Raw genomic sequence first — 20,919 nt, forward strand, 5'->3', positions numbered from 1 at the left:
TACTATTTTACACGCTTTATATATATCGCATGTGTTTTATATTGTGTTATATACATACATAAAGTAGAGAATTTCTTGATTTGAGCAAAGCCAAGTTAAGTTCATCTTATTATCATCAAGCTTAGGTCGTTGTTTAGGATTCCAACTCGCATACTCATACATTTGATGTAGTGATGTCACTTGGTTTGCATCGTCTTATGATGTAGATATAGATAATAAGAATCAGCAACCAGCGCATCGTTGATCCAGTTTGAGGACTCAGAGTCACTGGTGAGCCTCCAACATTCTGAAGGATCCTTTTATATTCTTTCTGGTTTTTCAATTTCAGAATGTTGTGGGGTCTGTCCCAACATTCATCATTGTACTTTTTAGAGGATTCGTAGACGGATAGTCAGTTAGTTCAGTTGAGTCTCTTTTATTTCAGATATTATGTTTGAGACTTAAGTGTCATTTTAGCCAAAGACGTTCATTTATTTAATTATGAGAATGTTCTTGTTTTACTATTGAGTTAAATAATCTAGACCAAGAGTTCGCTCAAGGCCAGCAATGGTCATTGGGTGTCGTCCACGTTCAGGGTGTAAGCTCGGGGCGTGACAAAGATATGCTTAAAAATAATAATGAATCATGTAAAAAAATATAACCCTTTCTACCCACGTTGGATACATGATTTATGAGGACTTTTAGTTGTATGAACCGTCTCCATATCAGTGTTCAATACTACTCCTAATAATATACTCAGGTCATATGTTTAAAAGAATTTCATCATCCTCAAGCTTTGCGATTTTTACTGAAAAGGTTCTATTAAAATATATTATACTGAAAATCTTTTCATGAACTCATTGGAGATCGATGTTTCCTCTCATTTTAAATGTAAAACCATTTACTCTTGGAAATACTTATGTTACGCCTCAAAAAAGGGTGGAGTAACTGGCACTCGATACCATACTTAAACATACTAGATAAACATAATAGTGAGACAAAAAAAATTGGATATCACAACCACTAAAAAGTGAAGCCTGAAAGAGAACAAACCATGCAAACAATGTAGACAAGCCAAAAAACATAGCAATATACTATCTAGCAAATAAGGCCACAACTGAACACATGTTTACTTATACACACATATATATCTGCCAAGACTATTGGCTAGAGGTTGAAACATACAAAGAAAACCAAGAATATTTTGTCCACAATAGCCTCTACGAGTTATATAAGCATCGTCGGGGAAAGGCCCCGACTATACCCAATTTTTCATCAAAAGTAAACATTCTCTGGCAGCCCCAGGATAAGATGGAGCTTAACAACTCAGAGTTGAACCTGACTTCTAGTGGGTAGGTTGATTACAGTCCCTGCATGTACCTACTCAAACGAAACAAAAGCACTGTCCCTAGGTAAAGGGACGTCAGTACGAATTAAATGTACAGGTAGTTTAAGCGGAAAAATAGAATCATAAATATTTACTGCAAAACAAAAGTGTAATAGAGATACCACCTAAAACTGAAACTCAAAAAATCTCATTTGGCAACCTAGTACTTATATATGAATGATATGCTCGTATAATCGTTTGTTGTGAATAAATCATATATTATTATAAGTGGGAAGATTCTAACTTCAAAGTTGAATTACCATTTTGTCCTTCTTTAAAAAATTCTTTTAATTTGAACTTATTTTAACAAAAAAAGAGGAGACAAAAAATACCAAAAGTCATTACTTTTATTTATTAAAGAAACGTTTCTTTTCTTGGAATTCAATGACCTCCTAAGAGATAATACCTCATAAGTTTTTCAGAACTGAGAAATTACTTTATCTTCCACATTCAACTCTTTTTTTCTTATTGTTGAGATTGAAAGATTTTTTTGCCTTATCACGTGTATCTTTTAATTTTTCTATAGGGAAATAGACATTCATATTTTATCAACAAAATCAATTACAAGACGATGCTGAAGAAAGATATCATCTTAATCTTCTGGGCAACATGAAAACAAAATTTTAATTTAGGGAAGGTGAGCTCTAAAATGACAAATATCATAAAGTCGGTTGTATCTTTCAAAACATGGATTGATTTATGATCTCTTTCCTTTTTTTATTGTTCTTCATGGATATCGATATGTGTGATTATATATTGTTGTTTTATACAAGGTTTTGGGATAATAGAATGCCAACTTAACTTTGCAACACCAATTAATTATATATTTTTTGTTTTGTGCATATTTTATATGGTTGAAACAGTGAAAAGATATAATTTCTTTCTTTCAGTTCGCATCTTAGGCAATTGTTCTATTCAATATTTTAGGGCTTCTTATGGACCATCAAACTAATTTTTTCCTGCTTGCTTTTTTTTTCTCACTTTTTATTTATCAATTGTTTGTTCATTGCATAAGTCTATTTTTCTCTTTTTTTATTTATCAATTGTTTTTAACATTTCAAAATTTTGAAATATACTTACTAGTGAATGCCATTTTCAATAATAAATATGATCTTTGGGATAAAAATATAATATTATACTTCATAATTCATTGTATTGAAGTCTCCGAAACATAATTTTTATTTTTATGTTATATTAATTTCTAAATAACTATTTTAAATTGTGAAAGTGATTGTACTATATTACATTGGATTTGAGACACTTATAATGAAGTCATCTCCGTTGTATTCTGCATGCATCTAAATATGCACCCATGGTTATTTGAGTAGGTTCCTATGAAGCAAAAAATTCATGTTGAATGATGCGTAATTAGAAAATTCTTAGGGGTGTGTAAAAACAAAAAGACTATAATCAATTGTGCATGAAATTTAAAGGGTTATATCAATGTAAATAGGTGTGTACCCTACATTGTATGGAATTCAAATGGATAAATCGAAACTATGACAGACACACACATATGATTTATTTAGTTTGGTCTTATCTCTATAAAAATATTTTATTTATAATTTTATTTTATGTTTGTATTTTTAGGTAGGTCCTTCTATTTTGTATCATTTGAAATGATAAACTTGTATTTTTTACAGGCCTGCCGCATAAATTCTTTCATAAGTTAAATATTAATTAATCATAATATTTTTAGAACCTTTTCACCTCCTAACTTAATAACAAGCTAAAGAATCGTAAAGTGATCATATTCATTAGTAAGTAAAAAAGCAAATATATATATATATATATATATATATATATATTATGATTCGATGAGAAGACTCTTAAATTTTAATTGGTTATGGGAGAAGGTGTAGACAAAACTTCGAAAATTATATATATATGCAAATGCATGACATACCAAACCAACTTCTAGCAATGGTGGTGCTTTCCGGTAGCGAAGCGGCATCATAATCGCCAACTTGTGGTCATGTGTGTCTCATACGTATAAATATAGGCAATAGGCAACATACCTCCTGATTATAGCTCGAAAGTAAAATGCATCACATACCATGTCATGAATGTATAAAACATAAAAGTTAATGTTGTGATGTTGCCAATCTTGGCCCGTTTGTAGTCCTGTTCTCATAACCTCATAACAACTCGCGTATATTGTATAACAATCTCATGGAACCTTGTATGCTCTTCCAAAAAAAAGATTGAAAGGTAAACTTAATTTTCTTTTAAATATAATCTTATCTTACAAATGTGCATGACAAGTTTAAGGTGACTTACTTAGTTCCTAACTTTGTTCCTAGATATTTCGTAAGAGAGGTGCTCCAAAAATCAAGTTTTTTAATAGTTTAAACATTTAAGTTATATTAGAGAGTTTCAAAGGTCGTGAGTCACTTTATTGATTTTTTTCATAATAATTGTTGACACTCAATATTGACCCTCCACAATTTAATTAATTTTCAAGCTTCTCCAACTTCATACAATTTGAAGTGATTATTTTGAAAAAATAAAATTACTTTAAAAATCATTTTCAAGGCGATTCTTTTTCCTATAAAATATATATTTATGTACATGAAATATATATAGATTTATATGATTTTCATTTTTTTTGAATATATATTTAGAAAATTGTTTTAGCAAAAATAGAGTTTTCATTAAACATATATATTTCCCTTGAAAGTGATAGCAATATAATTAAGATCTTTTCAAAATAATTATTTTGTGTTGTTCAAGTTAAGAAGATCGAGTAATTAATTCAGTTTATAATTCTTTTGATTCCCGTTTTATCAATTTGAATTTGATGGAAATTCTTAATGGACCTTAATCAGTCCAAATTTGGACCATCAGCAGAATGTTTTGGCACAAAATCTCACAAGCCCACTCACCTCTAACCCTGACCCGACCCACTCACCTCTAACCCTGACCCGACCCGACCCACCTTTTTTCAAAGAAAGACTCGGCCAACGCGTGCAATTTCCAGAAAAGAGCAACGATGCCTTAGCGTCGTTTTCAACTCAAAACCCAGAGACAAACCAGATGCGACCCTTGTTGCGTGCTGAATCGCCCTTCAGTTTCATCTACTCCCGCATCTCGTACGTATGAAGGGCGTGCCCAGCACGAGATAGCTTTCCGAGAGGCTTCTAGAAGTGCCATACGACTCTTATCCATCCATTTCCACTTTCCCTATCTCAACCGTTCGATTTGGTACGAATTTGTACCTCCTCATATTCGCAAATCTCAGTTGATAAGGAATTTGGATTTTTGCCTAAGTCCCACATCGGGAATTCATCTTTTTTTTGAATTTGGTTTTCTATATAAACCTACCTCATTCACTGTTTAAAGGGAGGTGTTGGGACTTGAGAGTAGTACCCCTGTAAGTTTTGGGAATTCTCAGTTCAATAGTTTAAAGTTTTTTTTTTTTTGACTGTTCAAGTGGAAGAGGTGGAATTGATTCCGTCCAAACTTGTCGTCCGGTTCGCTGATCAGAGCTAGATAACTCTTTCATTTCCTTTTCTATTAGTTTAATTTCAGTTTATGTTGTTGTGTTATTTGTTGGAGCAAATTTAAGGCTGTTTATGATTTCTGAATTTGTAAATATTAATGTATCCATGGGGCTGGTTATGTTTTTCTTAATTTGTAAATATTAATGTTTCTATGGGTTGTTTAAGTTTTAGATTATAATTAATTGAGAAGCTTACTGTTTATAGATAACGTAGTTAGACAAGGCTTCTAGTATTGCTGACATGAGTTGAAATTCTTTGAGATTTTTCTTTCCGTGAAATGTGAACCCGCCTATGATTAAAAGCAAATTTTACTTGGTTGATTTTGTATTACATTCTGATGATTGGAAATAGCCTAAAAAATACCCTGCTCTTGCTAACACAACTGATGGTTTCCTCCCTTCCATTTACCCTGTTTGAATGAATTAATTAGCAATAGAACTTGTGCTCTTTATGATTGGATTGCTTGGTCTGAAAATGTTAGTTTGAACTTGTGGGACTCTAAAGTTATTCGCCTATCGTGTTGCAAAAGTTTGTACTACGTTTTTGCCAAAAGTTGTTCATTTTTGAAATTTATCTGTCTTGTTGAAAGTACAATACTGATAGAAACATACATAGGTTTTCTTTCCAGTTTGCTCTAGTTGTATTCCCTTACTATGTTGGACCATGTGTGTCTTAGTTTAATTTCTGATTTCGAATAATAGTTTAGAGTAGAAAGGTTGTGTTGCAATGTTATTATTTCAACACTCTTTGAAGTTCACAGTAAAAAGTGTTCATTAGAAGCTTTTTTTTTTGTTCTTTGGATTATTTTATATTAGACTAGTAGTTTTTTTTTTTGTGAAAAAATGTGTTATTTCTTGTTTAAATTTCAATGCCTTTCCTTTCTTACTTGTGGCTGATTGTAGCATGTTTTATCTTAATGTGTAAACACCAATGTGTTTCCAAACCATGATTAAGTGAAGGTATTGCTTGTTATGTGTATAAAAATGTTCACGGTTTCAATTTGCTATATTAGACTTTGTCCATTATTAAAAAATGTTGCTTGATTTCCTCCTCTCTAATTGTTAAATTTTAGTTTCTGTGTTTTTTTTTCCTCCTTTTATTTTATTTCTTACTTATTTTGGTTTAATCGTTATGAGCTTTTCAAAGCATTTTTCTTTAATATCTTCGTAGGTTGATTAAAATATTAATCTTTTTCCTTTTTCTTTTCTGCATGACACTTATCTATCGAGTCCAATTGGACTCACACTCTTTTGCATACTCCTCCTCCATCAAGTCGACCTCCAAGCCCTTGAAAGGAAAGCTTAATATTATTGAGTTGAAAACCCAAGAAGACAGCAGCAGTAGCAGCAGCCTTAGAAGGCTGAAAGTTGAGAAGTTTTTGGTCTCTCAAAAGTCCAATTTAACCGAAGCAAGTTGCAGCAGTTTCATAGGTCTGAAACTTGCATTTTCAGCTTAAAAGGGGTCGGAAAAGTAGGCGCCAACAGCAGCAAAACAAGGGGCGGATTAAGGGTCTGGAAGCCCATATTTTATTCTCTCACTACTTTTTAACTCTGTTTCTTTTATACGGTATGTTTGCTATGATCTTACAAATTTTTGTTTATTTTACCTAACTTAGATGAATCCTTGGAAGTTCTTAAATAACTCTTTTCTTTCGTTAGTTGTTTACTTTAGTGATTAAATTTTCAGACTCTTTTAACTTAGGCTATTTGAGCTTCAACACAACTTGAGAATTATTTAATACTATTTCATATTTAGTATTTAGCTTTCTAATCCACGTTTAAGTTATTGCGTTGATTTTTCAACTCAAAAATTTGACCTCGGATAAAATGTTAAGTTAAAATTATAATTTTAACACTTTAGCATTTGACTTATTTCATACTTGGAATAAGATGAGGGTACAGGTATTAAAAGATTTTAGTTATTTTAAACAAATTTTTTCACAAGTATACTTCAGTTTATCTTAAAAAATAGTCAACTTTAAAATCCGTCGGTCAATCGCGTGTTAGCGAATTTTCTAAGGTACCTAAACCCTTCCTTAGAGATTTAGTTAAATTCTTATCCGACTTTGGTTTTGTTCAAGTGTTTCCTTCCAAAAATTAATCTTTGAAATGTTTTTTTATTAATTTTCCTAATAAGTTAAGTGGCGACTCCTAAATTACAATTTTTTTTAAAAAAAACATTACAAAATTGTCAAGGTTACTCTTTGAAATCGTTTTTAGTTATCGAAATTGCGTCATAACAGAATGGAGACTCCGTTGGGTATTCATCTAGGTTCTAACCCATAGGATTTTATTGTTTGGCTAACTATTCATTTGTTTTAATTGTTCTTTTTTAATTATTTGTTTAAATTTTGAATATATTACTGTCATATTGCATTTAATGGCATAATTTCCGCCAAATAACAAATAGAATGCATTAGGGCAAAGGCGGTTACGTAGATTTCCACGACTGTCCTTCATAAAAGCACCTTCGAACTCTTTTGAAGTGATAATTGAATAGTTGGTTTGTAGTCATCCAATGTCGTTTGTTATCGTCACCCGTAGTTTGTCTAACTCGTTTAACCAGGTTATGTCTTTATGTTAGAGCTATCCAAAAACTCTTTTAGGTGCATTAACCTAAGATGACCCCATACCCAAGATATATTGGGCGCATTAGAAGCCCACCTTGACTCTAATTGACCCACAATCAATATAAGACAATCATTCAACTATTTGTTAATTTTGAAGGATATGTATATTGATTTGCACGTACCATTGTCCTTTGGGGTCCTTTTTATTTATTTTTTATAAGTAGTTTCTTTTTTTAAGTCAAAAGAAGATCCTCCTCGTCCGAAAGAAATTCAAAAGCATGAAGAAGTTTGAGAGTGAATATTTTATATGGAAGCTTAGTTTAGTTTATCATTGTACTCATGCATGGAACTGATATTTATTTACCTCCCTTCTATTATATATCCCATTTTTTTTTCATTTATAAGGTTTATATAAATATTTTGGGGCAATGGAACATTTTACAAACAATATACACATTCTTCAAATGTTAAACTTACCTTTGGCATAAAAGGTCACATATATGTTAGGAGGCGTGATATATTCTGTGTGTTAAATGTTACAAATTTTGTTTCTTTTGTTCTTGCTTGACTTGTGTGTTTATATAACATATGTTTATATTTAAAAAATACTAGTCCATTATTCTATCTCGAAGTCTCGAAATCTTGTTTGGTATATAAGCTCAATTTTCTATCCAACCTAATTACTCTATGACTCCATTATCAAAATACGCTCAAAATCACTCATTTTGTAGGTTCAATAGAGATTTTTAAAATTATTAGGTTAGCATTAAAATTCACGTTGACCTCGTTGTTTATTGAAAAAAAATTATTTTTAATACCTACGTAGCCAACGTTAAAATTCCATCACTTTGTAGTCAATGTTAAGACATCTTTGTTTCTCAAAAGGACCTTTCAGTTGCACCTTCCAAAGAATGAATTTGAATCTTCACTCAAGTCATAAAATTTGCCTTGGTCAGATTCCTTTCTTTCGTTAAAATCTTAGTTCACAAAATCATCAAAGTTTTCCTATTTGCTCACCCTTTTGGAGTCTTTTTTTCTTCGAATTTTGGACTAGTTTGTTTGAAACAAAACACATGTTATTTGTTTTATATGTCACTTTGGTTTATTATTATTAGGGTTGTACAAAAACTAAACCGACCAATAAATCGAACCGATAAAATGTTATTGGGTTATTGGGCTATTAGGTTTTTAATGGGTTTAGAAAAAATTATTATTGGATTGTTGGGTCGGTTTCGATTTTTCCTATTGGGTTATTGGGTAAACCGATAACCCAATAGGACGATAGTTATTTACTACTTTACTCTTCCTCAATATTAAATATACATAATTTAATACATAAATAGATTCAATATTAGCTTTTCAGGCTATGTGATTTTTTGGTTAGGAAATTGGTGAAAACTTTGTTGATTATATGGTGGATCAAACAACTGTTCAAGATTGTCTCATTGAAATATTTTATTTTAGTTTTAATTCTCGTTCGTAATTGTAGGCGATAGCTTTTGCAAGTTTGTGAATGTTATTAATTTGATCAACATTCAAAATTTTCTATTATGTTTTGGCGGTAAGTTGGTAACATGTAATTATAACATACGTACTATTATATATTATTTGATCGATATTTTCTTATTGGGTTAACCGAAATCGAACCGATAACATCAAAAACCGATAAATCGATAAAAAATTTCTTATTGGTTTGTTATTGGGCTAGCACATTTTAAAACCGAAAACTGATTAACCGAACCGATTATATGTAAAATCAAATTGAACCGATCGATGCACACCCCTAATTATTATGATAAATGGACCAACTTAATTATTTTTGAGTTGTTTTATAAGGAGAAGTAATTTGTGGTGGTAATCAAACTTGCTCGCTTCACCAAAGTACCCGCTCGCAGAACATCCATATTTTTTACACGGCCTAAAGTCAAGAAAATTTCTACGGACTCATCATTTCTTACTTGGACTACTAAAAGAACTCGTTCAAAAATGGATTCCTCTATCAACACAGTTGCTTCTTCTGAAATGATCACCACTTCATCTGTCGCGGCCAATCCTAGCGCCTCGGTAGCAACAGTATCACCCATGGAAGTCATTGCTCATCTAGAGCAACAAATTGGTGAATTGAATCTCATGGTAGCTCAATACCGAGCTGCTTCTCAGAACCTACGACCTGATGTTCACCAAAAAGGGCCCATGCCACATTCGTTTCCAATTTCGAGTGAATTCAATCAAGGATATCATTTTACCACCTCAAAACTCAAAGCACCTCACTCACTAATTCATCTCAGGATACTCCTCTTATGTACACATTTTATCCTCCAAAATCTCCAATCATTACACATCACGCTCCGCCAGTGTACATATGTGACTGCTCCACCTGTTACCAAGGTTTTGGAGTTTCAACACCAAGATCTTAATCACTATGTTGAAATTGAGGGTGATGTAAAATCAATTGGTGCTGAAATGATGAATAGGAAGATGAAAAGCTTGGAGGGCTCTATGAGAGGTCTTCGTGGGTTCGATAGTGGCTAGAGTGTTAGATACAAAGAGTTGGGCACATTCTGTAACGACCCATTTAGTCGTTTAGAGCAACAGACTTCAATTCTGGAAAAACTGGCAGAAGCGACGGACCCCACGACGGAACGTCATGGGCACGACGGACCATCGCAGGGTCTCGTTTCAAAACACTTAGAAAATCTGAAATTGGGTACTGAAAATCGACTCTCTGAACTTTGTGACGGAATGGCAGGACAGACCGTCACAGGTGTGACGGACCGTCACAGACCCTTGGTGGAAATTTGGGTCTCTGAACTCTGCGACGACCTGCAGGACAGACCGTCGCAGGCGCGACGGCCCGTCACAGTTTGCATAATCCCAGTTGGAGTCAGATTTCTGGTTAAGTTTTAAGGGACGTTTTTGACTATTCTTGCCTTAATTATGGATTTCGTGGGTTTATATTAATAACTCAAATTCTTGAGGGATAAAAGAGGTAACTTTGGGTTAATTAGTGGGATATTATTGCCATCTTTTACACTTAATTATATGATAATTAGGGTAAAAGAAAGAGGATTTGAATAAGAAAATAGAAAGAACAAGAAGAGAGAGAGAGAATCGAACGAGAAGGGAGAAACAAAGCTTTGGGAAAATTCTTGCTTGATTCAACTCTTCGGTGGAAGTAGGTTATGGTTTTCATGCTTTCATAAGTAAACTCTTAATAGTGAATGATATGTATTGGTAGTATTGTAAACCCTACTATATGCTTAATGGTATGTTTGCATGAATATGATTATGTGATTGTGATAAGATAAGCATGATGAAAATATTGAATCCCAAATCTTGAAAAGAAACTTTAATATACACTATTAATGATGATGCCTTGGTAAAGAAGAAGGCTTGATGAATTAAAGTAATGGGATTGATGATGCCTTGGAATAGAGAAGGCTTGATGATTTACAGAATGAGATTTAAGGGATCGGGTGTCACGAACCGACACGTAGATTTAGGGGATCGGGTGTCACGAACCGACACATAGATTTAAGGGATCGGGTGTCACGAACCGACACGTAGATTTAGGGGATCGGGTGTCACGAACCGACACATAGATTTAAGGGATCGGGTGTCACGAACCGACACATAGATTTAGGGGATCGGGTGTCACGAACTGACACATAGATTTAAGGGATCGGGTGTCACGAACCGACACGTAGATTTAGTGGATCGGGTGTCACGAACCGACACATAGATTTAAGGGATCGGGTGTCACGAACCAACACATAGATTTAGGGGATCGTAGTGTCACGTACCGACACAAGAGGATTAATGAATATTGAGGGAGCGGATTGTCACGTACCGACACAAGAGGAATAAAGATAATGAATCATGAAAGATGTTAATATACTCAATCTAATGAACATGATTCCCAAATGAGTATGGTATTGAGGCTTGAGTCCTCATGTGTGAACTTGATGGTACTTATTGATGATTATAATACTTGTTGTTGCTACATGTTGAGTTTTATAGTTTATTTACGATAATATTGATATGTACTGTTCCCTATTTTGAGTTGGCCGATGATATCTACTCAGTACTCGTGTTTTGTACTGACCCCTACTTTTATGTTTTCTTCTTGTTTATTTGTGGGGTGCAGCAAACGTGCCATCGTCTTCAACTCAACAGTAATTCAAGCCAGTCTTACTACATCGGAAATTCAGGGTGAGCTAATGCTTCTAGCTTGGACTGGATCTTCTTCTTCAAGTCTTGATGCCTCGAACTTCCGGCATGGACTAGCTTCTTATGTATTTTTAGCTTTTAGAATACTCTTAGTTTAGTCATTTGATCATAGATGTTCTTGTGATGATGACTTCCAGGTTTTGGGAATAATAGATGTTGAATATTGATAGTTATTGAATTGGTTTTCTTTATTAATGAGTTAAGTCTTCCGCATTACTTTCTGTTGTTATTACATTGAAATGTTAAGGTTAGATTGGTTGGTTCGCTCACATAGGAGGGTAAGTGTGGGTGTCAGTTGCGGCCCGGATTTGGGTCGTGACAAACTTGGTATCAGAGCATTAGGTTCGTTGGTCTCATCACACAAGAACAGGTCTAGTAGAGTCTTAAGGAACGGTAGGGGGACGCCTTTACTTTTCCTTGAGAGGCTATAAGACTTTAGGAAAAAATTTCACTCTTTCATTCTTTCTTTCGTGCTACTACTTGAGTCCAATTGGTATCTAGGCGATACAAATTGGTATCTGACCATCTTCACTCTCTTTCGCAGATGGTTAGAACTAGAGCAACGATTACGTCAACACCAACACCGGACAGACAAGAAACAACTGAGCCAGCCACTGGGGCTGTGGCTCGAGGGAGAACAGCGGCAAGGGGCCGTGGTAGAGGTCGTGGGAGGACGTCCTCTAGGGGAAGAGGACGAGTGCCTAGCCCATCTGATACTAGGGCAGTGACTCCTCCAGCGACCGAGGAAGTAATAAGAGAAGGGGAGGATGGGGAAACTGAACAAGTGCAAAATGAGGAAATGTCACCCCAACCTACCCCAGAGATGATCAATCGGGTTCTGGCTTATCTTAGCGGGTTATCTGATCAAGGTCAAGCACCTCCAATGTTTTCTGCGCCAACACCTCCGGTTTCAGAAGTACAACATGCGGCTACTATGGCTCCCCGCATGGATGTTCCATTGGACATAGGCATATTTCCACGTTTGACTACTGGGCCTATAATGACAAATGATCAGCATGAACTTTTCAGTAAGTTCTTGAAATTGAAACCTCCGGTCTTCAAGGGTGCTGAATCGGAGGATGCTTATGATTTACTGGTTGACTGTCACGAGCTACTACACAAGATGGGTATAGTAGAACGGTTTGGTGTGGAGTTTGTGACTTATCAGTTTCAAGGGAACGCCAAAATGTGGTGGCGGTCACATGTCGAGTGTCAACCAATAGAGGCACCACCTATGACTTGGGCCTCATTCTCTAGTTTGTTTATGGAGAAGTATATCCCCCGGACTTTGAGGGATAGGAAAAGGGATGAGTTCTTGAGCCTAGAGCAAGGTAGGATGTCAGTTAATGCTTATGAGGCTAAGTTTCGTGCACTATCCAGATATGCCACTCAACTCTGTTTCAGTCCTCAAGAGCGGATTCGCCGGTTTGTGAAGGGGTTGAGGTCAGAATTGCGGATTTCGGCCTTACAGATAGCGGCAACGGCAAAATCCTTCCAAGAAGTGGTAGACTTTGTGATAGAAGTGGAAGGAGTGAAGCCAGACGACTTCACCACAACATCAACATCAAAAAGGTTTCGAAAGGGAGGTGACTTTAATGGTTCTTACACTAAAGGACAGGGTTCGGGAAGTTACGCAGCTCGACCCATTCAGTCTTCACTACAGACTGTAGTTGGGGGTCCACCTCCGACCGGTCAACACTTCTCTGAGAGACCTATGCATGAACCCAGAGAGTGCTATGGATGTGGGGAGATTGGACATATTAGGAGAAATTGTCCCAGACCAAGTTATAGACCCCCAATAGCTAGAGGTAGAGGTGGTCATGGTAGAGGCCGTTATTCTGGAGGACGTGGTGGTCGAGGTAATGGTGGTCACCAAAACGGCAGAGGTAATGGGCAAACTGGGGCCACTACATCACAACATGGTAAGGGCAACGGACAGACGAATGATAGGGCCCATTGTTACGCTTTCCCTGCGCGGTCTGAGGCGGAGGCATCTGATGCTGTCATCACAGGTAATCTTCTGGTTTGTGATTGCATGGCTTCTGTATTGTTTGATCCTGGATCCACATTTTCTTACGTATCTTCCTCATTTGCTAATGGTCTAAATTTACATTGTGAATTACTTGATATGCCTATTCGTGTTTCTACTCCGGTGGGTGAGTCTGTGGTAGTTGAAAAGGTGTATAGGTCTTGTTTGGTGAACTTTGTGGGGAGCAACACCTATGTAGATTTGGTTATCTTGGAAATGGATGATTTTGATGTGATTCTGGGTATGACTTGGCTTTCTCCGCAATTTGCAATCTTGGATTGTAATGCTAAAACGGTGACATTAGCCAAGCGTGGGACAGACCCGTTAGTGTGGGAGGGTGACTACACTTCCAATTCGGTACGTATCATCTCCTTTCTTCGTGCTAAGAAAATGGTTAGTAAAGGGTGTTTAGCTTTCTTGGCACATCTCAAGGATGACACTACCCAAGTACCTTCGATTGAGTCGATTTCAGTAGTTTGTGAGTTTCTGGATGTGTTCCCTGCAGATCTTCCTGGTATGCCACCGGATAGAGATATTGACTTCTGTATTGATCTCGAACCGGGCACACGCCCCATTTCTATACCCCCTTATAGAATGGCTCCCGCGAAGTTAAGAGAGTTAAAGGCACAACTTCAAAAGTTATTGAACAAAGGCTTTATTAGACCAAGTGCATCTCCTTGGGGTGCTCCGATTTTGTTTGTAAAGAAGAAGGATGGGAGTTTTCGGATGTGTATAGACTACAGACAACTAAACAAGGTAACCATAAAGAACAAATATCCTCTTCCCCGCATTGATGACTTGTTCGATCAGTTACAAGGTGCTTGTGTCTTCTCTAAGATTGACTTGAGATCCGGTTATCATCAATTGAAAATACGGGCAACGGATGTGCCAAAGACTGCTTTTCGAATGAGGTATGGGCATTACGAATTTGTAGTGATGTCCTTTGGTCTTACGAATGCCCCTGCAGCGTTCATGAGCTTGATGAACGGGATTTTTAAGCCATATTTGGACCTCTTCGTGATCGTATTTATCGATGATATATTGGTATACTCAAAGAGCAAGAAGGAACATGAAGAGCATTTAAGAATGGTATTGGAAATGTTAAGGGAAAAAAAGTTTTATGCCAAGTTCTCTAAGTGTGAGTTTTGGCTAGATGCAGTGTCCTTCTTGGGGCACGTGGTTTCTAAGGATGGAGTGATGGTGGATCCTTCTAAGATTGAGACAGTGAAAAATTGGGTAAGACCTACTAATGTGTCAGAAATAAGGAGCTTTGTTGGGTTAGCTAGCTCCTACCGCCGATTTGTCAAGGGATTCTCTTCTATTGCTTCTCAATTGACGAACTTGACTAAGCAGAATGTTCCATTTGTATGGTCGGACGAATGTGAGGAAAGCTTTCAGAAGCTCAAAACTTTGTTGACTACCGCACCCATTCTCACCTTGCCCATAGAGGGTAAGAACTTCATTGTTTATTGTGATGCATTCTATTCTGGTTTGGGTGCAGTGCTAATGCAAGAGAAAAATGTGATTGCTTATGCTTCGAGGCAATTAAAAGTGCATGAACGTAACTATCCAACTCACGATTTGGAATTGGCTGCGGTAGTGTTTGCATTAAAGCAATGGAGACACTATTTATATGGGGTTAAGTGTGAGGTCTACACGGATCATCGTAGCCTTCAGTACGTCTTTACTCAGAAAGATTTGAACTTAAGACAGAGGAGATGGATGGAGTTACTAAAGGACTACGATATCACTATTTTGTATCATCCGGGGAAGGCGAATGTTGTAGCAGATGCTTTAAGTAGAAAGACGGGAAGCATGGGAAGTCTAGCTCACTTGCAAGCTTCTAGACGCCCACTGGCTAGAGAGGTTCAAACTCTAGCTAATGACTTGATGAGATTAGAAGTAAATGAGAGGGGAGGATTGTTGGCTTCTGTGGAGGCAAGATCTTCCTTTCTTGACAAGATTAAGGGAGAACAGTTTAATGATGAAAAATTTATCCGGATCCGAGATAAAGTGTTGAAAGGAGAGGCTAAGGAAGCACAAATCGATGAGGAAGGTGTTTTGAGAATCAAGGGAAGGGTATGTGTATCCCGAGTTGATGATTTGATTAACACTATTCTGACAGAGGCTCATAGTTCAAAGTATTCGATACATCCGGGTGCAACCAAGATGTACCGTGACCTAAAGCAACACTTTTGGTGGAGTAGAATGAAGCGTGACATTGTGTATTTTATTGCCAAATGTCCAAACTGTCAACAAGTAAAGTATGAACACCAAAGGCCCGGAGGAACACTTCAGAGAATGCCCATTCCGGAATGGAAGTGGGAAAGAATTGCAATGGATTTTGTGGTTGGTCTTCCGAAGACAATGGGTAAGTATGACTCCATATGGGTGATTGTTGATAGGTTAACTAAATCTGCTCATTTCATTCCGGTCAAGGTGACTTACAATGCAGAAAAGTTAGCCAAACTTTACATCTCGGAAGTAGTGCGATTGCATGGGGTTCCACTATCCATCATATCAGATAGAGGTACGCAGTTTACTTCTAAGTTTTGGAAAACATTGCACGCAGAATTGGGTACTAGGTTGGACCTTAGTACTGCGTTCTATCCCAAGACCGATGGTCAGTCTGAGCGAACGATTCAAGTGTTGGAGGATATGCTTCGTGAATGTGTGATAGAGTTTGGTGGTCATTGGGATAGCCTCCTACCCTTAGCGGAGTTTTCATACAATAATAGCTATCACTCAAGCATTGATATGGCCCCATTTGAAGCATTGTATGGTAGGAGATGTAGGTCTCCCATTGGTTGGTTTGATGCGTTCGAGGTCAGACCTTGGGGTACTGATCTCTTGAGGGATTCGATGGAAAAAGTGAGGTTTATTCAAGAAAAGCTTCTAGCAGCGCAAAGTAGACAAAAAGAATATGCAGATCGAAAGGTTAGAGACTTAGAGTTCATGGAGGGTGAACAAGTCTTGTTGAAAGTTTCACCAATGAAAGGGGTGATGCGGTTTGGTAAAAGGGGTAAACTAAGTCCAAGGTACATTGGACCATTTGAAGTACTTAAGCGAGTAGGAGAGGTGGCTTATGAGTTAGCCTTGCCTCCAGGGCTGTCCGGAGTACATCCGGTATTCCATGTGTCGATGTTGAAAAGATACCATGGGGATGGAAACTACATTATCCGTTGGGATTCAGTCTTGCTTGATGAGGACTTGTCTTATAAGGAGGAGCCTATCGCTATCTTAGATAGAGAAGTTCGCAAGTTGAGGTCAAGAGAGATTGCATCCATCAAGGTGCAATGGAAGAATCGACCCATTGAAGAAGCCACTTGGGAGAAGGAGGCGGATATGCGAGAAAAATACCCAAATCTGTTTACAGATTCAGGTACTCCTTTTCGTCCTTGTTTTCTTCTTTTGATCGTTCGGGGACGAACGATGGGCAAATTGGTATCTAATGTAACGACCCGTTTAGTCGTTTTGAGCAACAGACTTCAATTCTGGAAAAACTGGCAGAAGCGACGGACCCCACGACGGAACGTCATGGGCACGACGGACCGTCGCAGGGTCTCGTTTCAAAACACTTAGAAAATCTGAAATTGGGTACTGAAAATCGACTCTCTGAACTTTGTGACGGAATGGCATGACAGACCGTCACAGGTGTGACGGACCGTCACAGACCCTTGGTGGAAATTTGGGTCTCTGAACTCTGCGACGACCTGCAGGACGGACCGTCGCAGGCGCTACGGCCCGTCACAGTTTGCATAATCCCAGTTGGAGTCGGATTTCTGGTTAAGTTTTAAGGGACGTTTTTGACTATTCTTGCCTTAATTATGGATTTCGTGGGTTTATATTAATAACTCAAATTCTTGAGGGATAAAAGAGGTAACTTTGGGTTAATTAGTGGGGTATTATTGCCATCTTTTACACTTAATTATATGATAATTCGGGTAAAAAAAAGAGGATTTGAATAAGAAAATAGAAAGAACAAGAAGAGAGAGAGAGAATCGAACGAGAAGGGAGAAACAAAGCTTTAGGAAAATTCTTGCTTGATTCAACTCTTCGGTGGAGGTAGGTTATGGTTTTCATGCTTTCATAAGTAAACTCTTAATAGTGAATGATATGTATTGGTAGTATTGTTAACCCTACTATATGCTTAATGGTATGTTTGCATGAATATGATTATGTGATTTTGATAGGATAAGCATGATGAAAATATTGAATCCCAAATCTTGAAAAGAAACTTTAATATACATTATTAATGATGATGCCTTGGTAAAGAAGAAGGCTTGATGAATTAAAGTAATGGGATTGATGATGCCTTGGAATAGAGAAGGCTTGATGATTTACAGAATGAGATTTAAGGGATCGGGTGTCACGAACCGACACGTAGATTTAGGGGATCGGGTGTCACAAACCGACACATAGATTTAAGGGATCAGGTGTCACGAACCGACATGTAGATTTAGGGGATCGGGTGTCACGAACCGACACATAGATTTAAGGGATCGGGTGTCACGAACTGACACGTAGATTTAGGGGATCGGGTGTCACGAACCGACACATAGATTTAAGGGATCAGGTGTCACGAACCGACACATAGATTTAGGGGATCGGGTGTCACGAACCGACACATAGATTTAAGGGATCGGGTGTCACGAATCGACACGTAGATTTAGTGGATCGGGTGTCACGAACCGACACATAGATTTAAGGGATCGGGTGTCACGAACCGACACATAGATTTAGGGGATCGTAGTGTCACGTACCGACACAACAGGATTAATGAATATTGAGGGAGCGGAGTGTCACGTACCGACACAAGAGGAATAAAGATAATGAATCTTGAAAGATGTTAATATACTCAATCTAATGAACATGATTCCCAAATGAGTATGGTATTGAGGCTTGAGTCCTCATGTGTGAACTTGATGGTACTTATTGATGATTATAATACTTGTTGTTGCTACATGTTGAGTTTTATAGTTTATTTACGATAATATTGATATGTACTGTTCCCTATTTTGAATTGGCCGATGATATCTACTCAGTACTCGTGTTTTGTACTGACCCCTACTTTTATGTTTTCTTCTTGTTTATTTGTGGGGTGCAGCAAACGTGCCATCGTCTTCAACTCAACAGTAATTCAAGCCAGTCTTACTACATCGGAAATTCAGGGTGAGATAATGCTTCTAGCTTGGACTGGATCTTCTTCTTCAAGTCTTGATGCCTCGAACTTCCGGCATGGACTAGCTTCTTATGTATTTTTAGCTTTTAGAATATTCTTAGTTTAGTCATTTGATCGTAGATGTTCTTGTGATGATGACTTCCAGGTTTTGGGAATAATAGATGTTGAATATTGATAGTTATTGAATTGGTTTTCTTTATTAATGAGTTAAGTCTTCCGCATTACTTTCTGTTGTTATTACATTGAAATGTTATGGTTAGATTGGTTGGTTCGCTCACATAGGAGGGTAAGTGTGGGTGCCAGTCGCGGCCCGGATTTGGGTCGTGACACATTCCCAGAAGTTGAACTTCCAGCTATTTACAATATCCCAAAGTTTGAAAAGTTCAGTGGATCGGGAAATCCTTTTTCCATTTGAAATTTACTGTGAAAAGTTAATTTGTGTTGGAAACAAATAAGTTATAAGAATCAAGCTATTCAACAAAGTCTGATTGAAAAAACCTTGGAGTGGTATTCTAAGAAAGATGTGACTAAATGGTGCACTTGGGATGATCTAACGAATGCTTTTGTGGGTCACTACAAGTTTCATGTTGAAATTGCTCCTGATAGGATCTCTATTACCAAGCTAAAACCAAAGTTGACTGAATGCTTTTAAGAATATGTCATTCGTTGGAGTGAGGAAGCTGCAAGGGTGCACCCACCTATGGAGGAATCAGAAATGATCACCTACTTCATTCAAGCTAAAGACTCATAATACTATGACCGAATGGTGACAATGGGTGGAAAGACATTTACTGAAGTTATCAATGCTGGATAAATGATTGAAGACGGTCTCAAAACTGGCAAATAATTAGATACACCTCACTCAGTTTGCTAATAGAGCTTATTCGACAAGTTCCTTTGGAAAGAAAAAGGAGAAAGAAGTCATGATGTTAACGACTCGAGGAGCTACCTCATATAACCGTCAACCACCTCTGGACTATCCTAATTCACAATATTATGTTTGCAACAATCAACCAACATTTCATTCTCCACGACCAATGCAAAATTCTCGAATCAATGCACCTCGTCCTAATTTTGAGAAAAAACCTCCTAGAGTCTTCAATCAATTGTGTGATACACGGACTCAACTTTTTGAGAGATGAAAGAGGTAGGAATACTTCATCCAGTGGAAGTCAAGACTGTAAATACTTTAGTCGAGTGGTATGACCCAAGTAAGCATCGTGCTTATCATTAAGGAGTTATTGGACATGATACCGTGAGGTGCATCACTCTCAAACACAATATTAAAGATCTGATTAATAATGAGGTGGTAAAACTCGCTCAAGCTTCACCAAATGTGAACACCAATCCTCTACCCAAGCATAAGGAGTAGTTGTTGGTATGACCAGTTGCAAAGAAGAAGCAAGTTTCCAGATAGTCACACTTTTGGCATCTTTTAGTCTTGAATTTGGAGTTTGTTATTTTATTTCTCTATAATCGCACTTTTATCGCTTTGTTTCTTTGGAATTGTTTGTTTTGAATTTGATTTCCCTTGTGAGAATCTTTCATTTGTAATGAACTACGTCTAACCTGAATTCTCAAGAATGGGATACGAAGGCAGCATATGTCGGCTTCGGTCACCCCTTTATCCGTTTGAAAGGTTTCTTTTAATTAAACTACGTTTGACCTGAATTCTCAAGAATGATATAGATAGTTGGACTATGTAGGCCTCAGTCATTTCCTTAGTGAAATTTTACTGTTCTCATTAATCCTCAATAATTGGAAATACGTTTAACCTAATTCCTGCTCTCAATAGGATATGTAGCCGCCACACCGGCTCGGTGATATTCCATGTATGTTTTTATTTCCCTTTATAGTGAAAACTAGGGAAGAATTTTGAGATGATCTCAAAATTCATTAGATTGAGATCTTTCTTCAACAAGCCATAATAAAAGATCAATTTGTAGTAGCAACTGCGGCAGAATTTTTGAAATTCACTCAAAATTTCAACTAAAAACTATAGAAAACTCAGATTTTATTTTATGTTTTGAACGGGGACCG

At 37.0% G+C, this 20,919-nt stretch overlaps 1 long non-coding RNA gene across 1 annotated transcript; it reads right to left on the minus strand.

Annotated features, from left to right (window-relative positions):
• Positions 1–1,071: 1,071 nt before the first annotated feature.
• On the minus strand, positions 1,072–3,798 carry LOC138340835 (uncharacterized). The gene is made up of 2 exons (XR_011213679.1): positions 3,273–3,798; positions 1,072–1,387 (listed from the first exon to the last, which is right to left on the minus strand). It is a non-coding gene; the product is annotated as an uncharacterized lncRNA (long non-coding RNA).
• Between the last annotated feature and the right edge of the window lie 17,121 nt (positions 3,799–20,919).

The sequence above is a fragment of the Solanum lycopersicum genome, chromosome 1 (genome assembly GCF_036512215.1).
Source record: "Solanum lycopersicum chromosome 1, SLM_r2.1".
NCBI lineage: Eukaryota > Viridiplantae > Streptophyta > Magnoliopsida > Solanales > Solanaceae > Solanum > Solanum lycopersicum.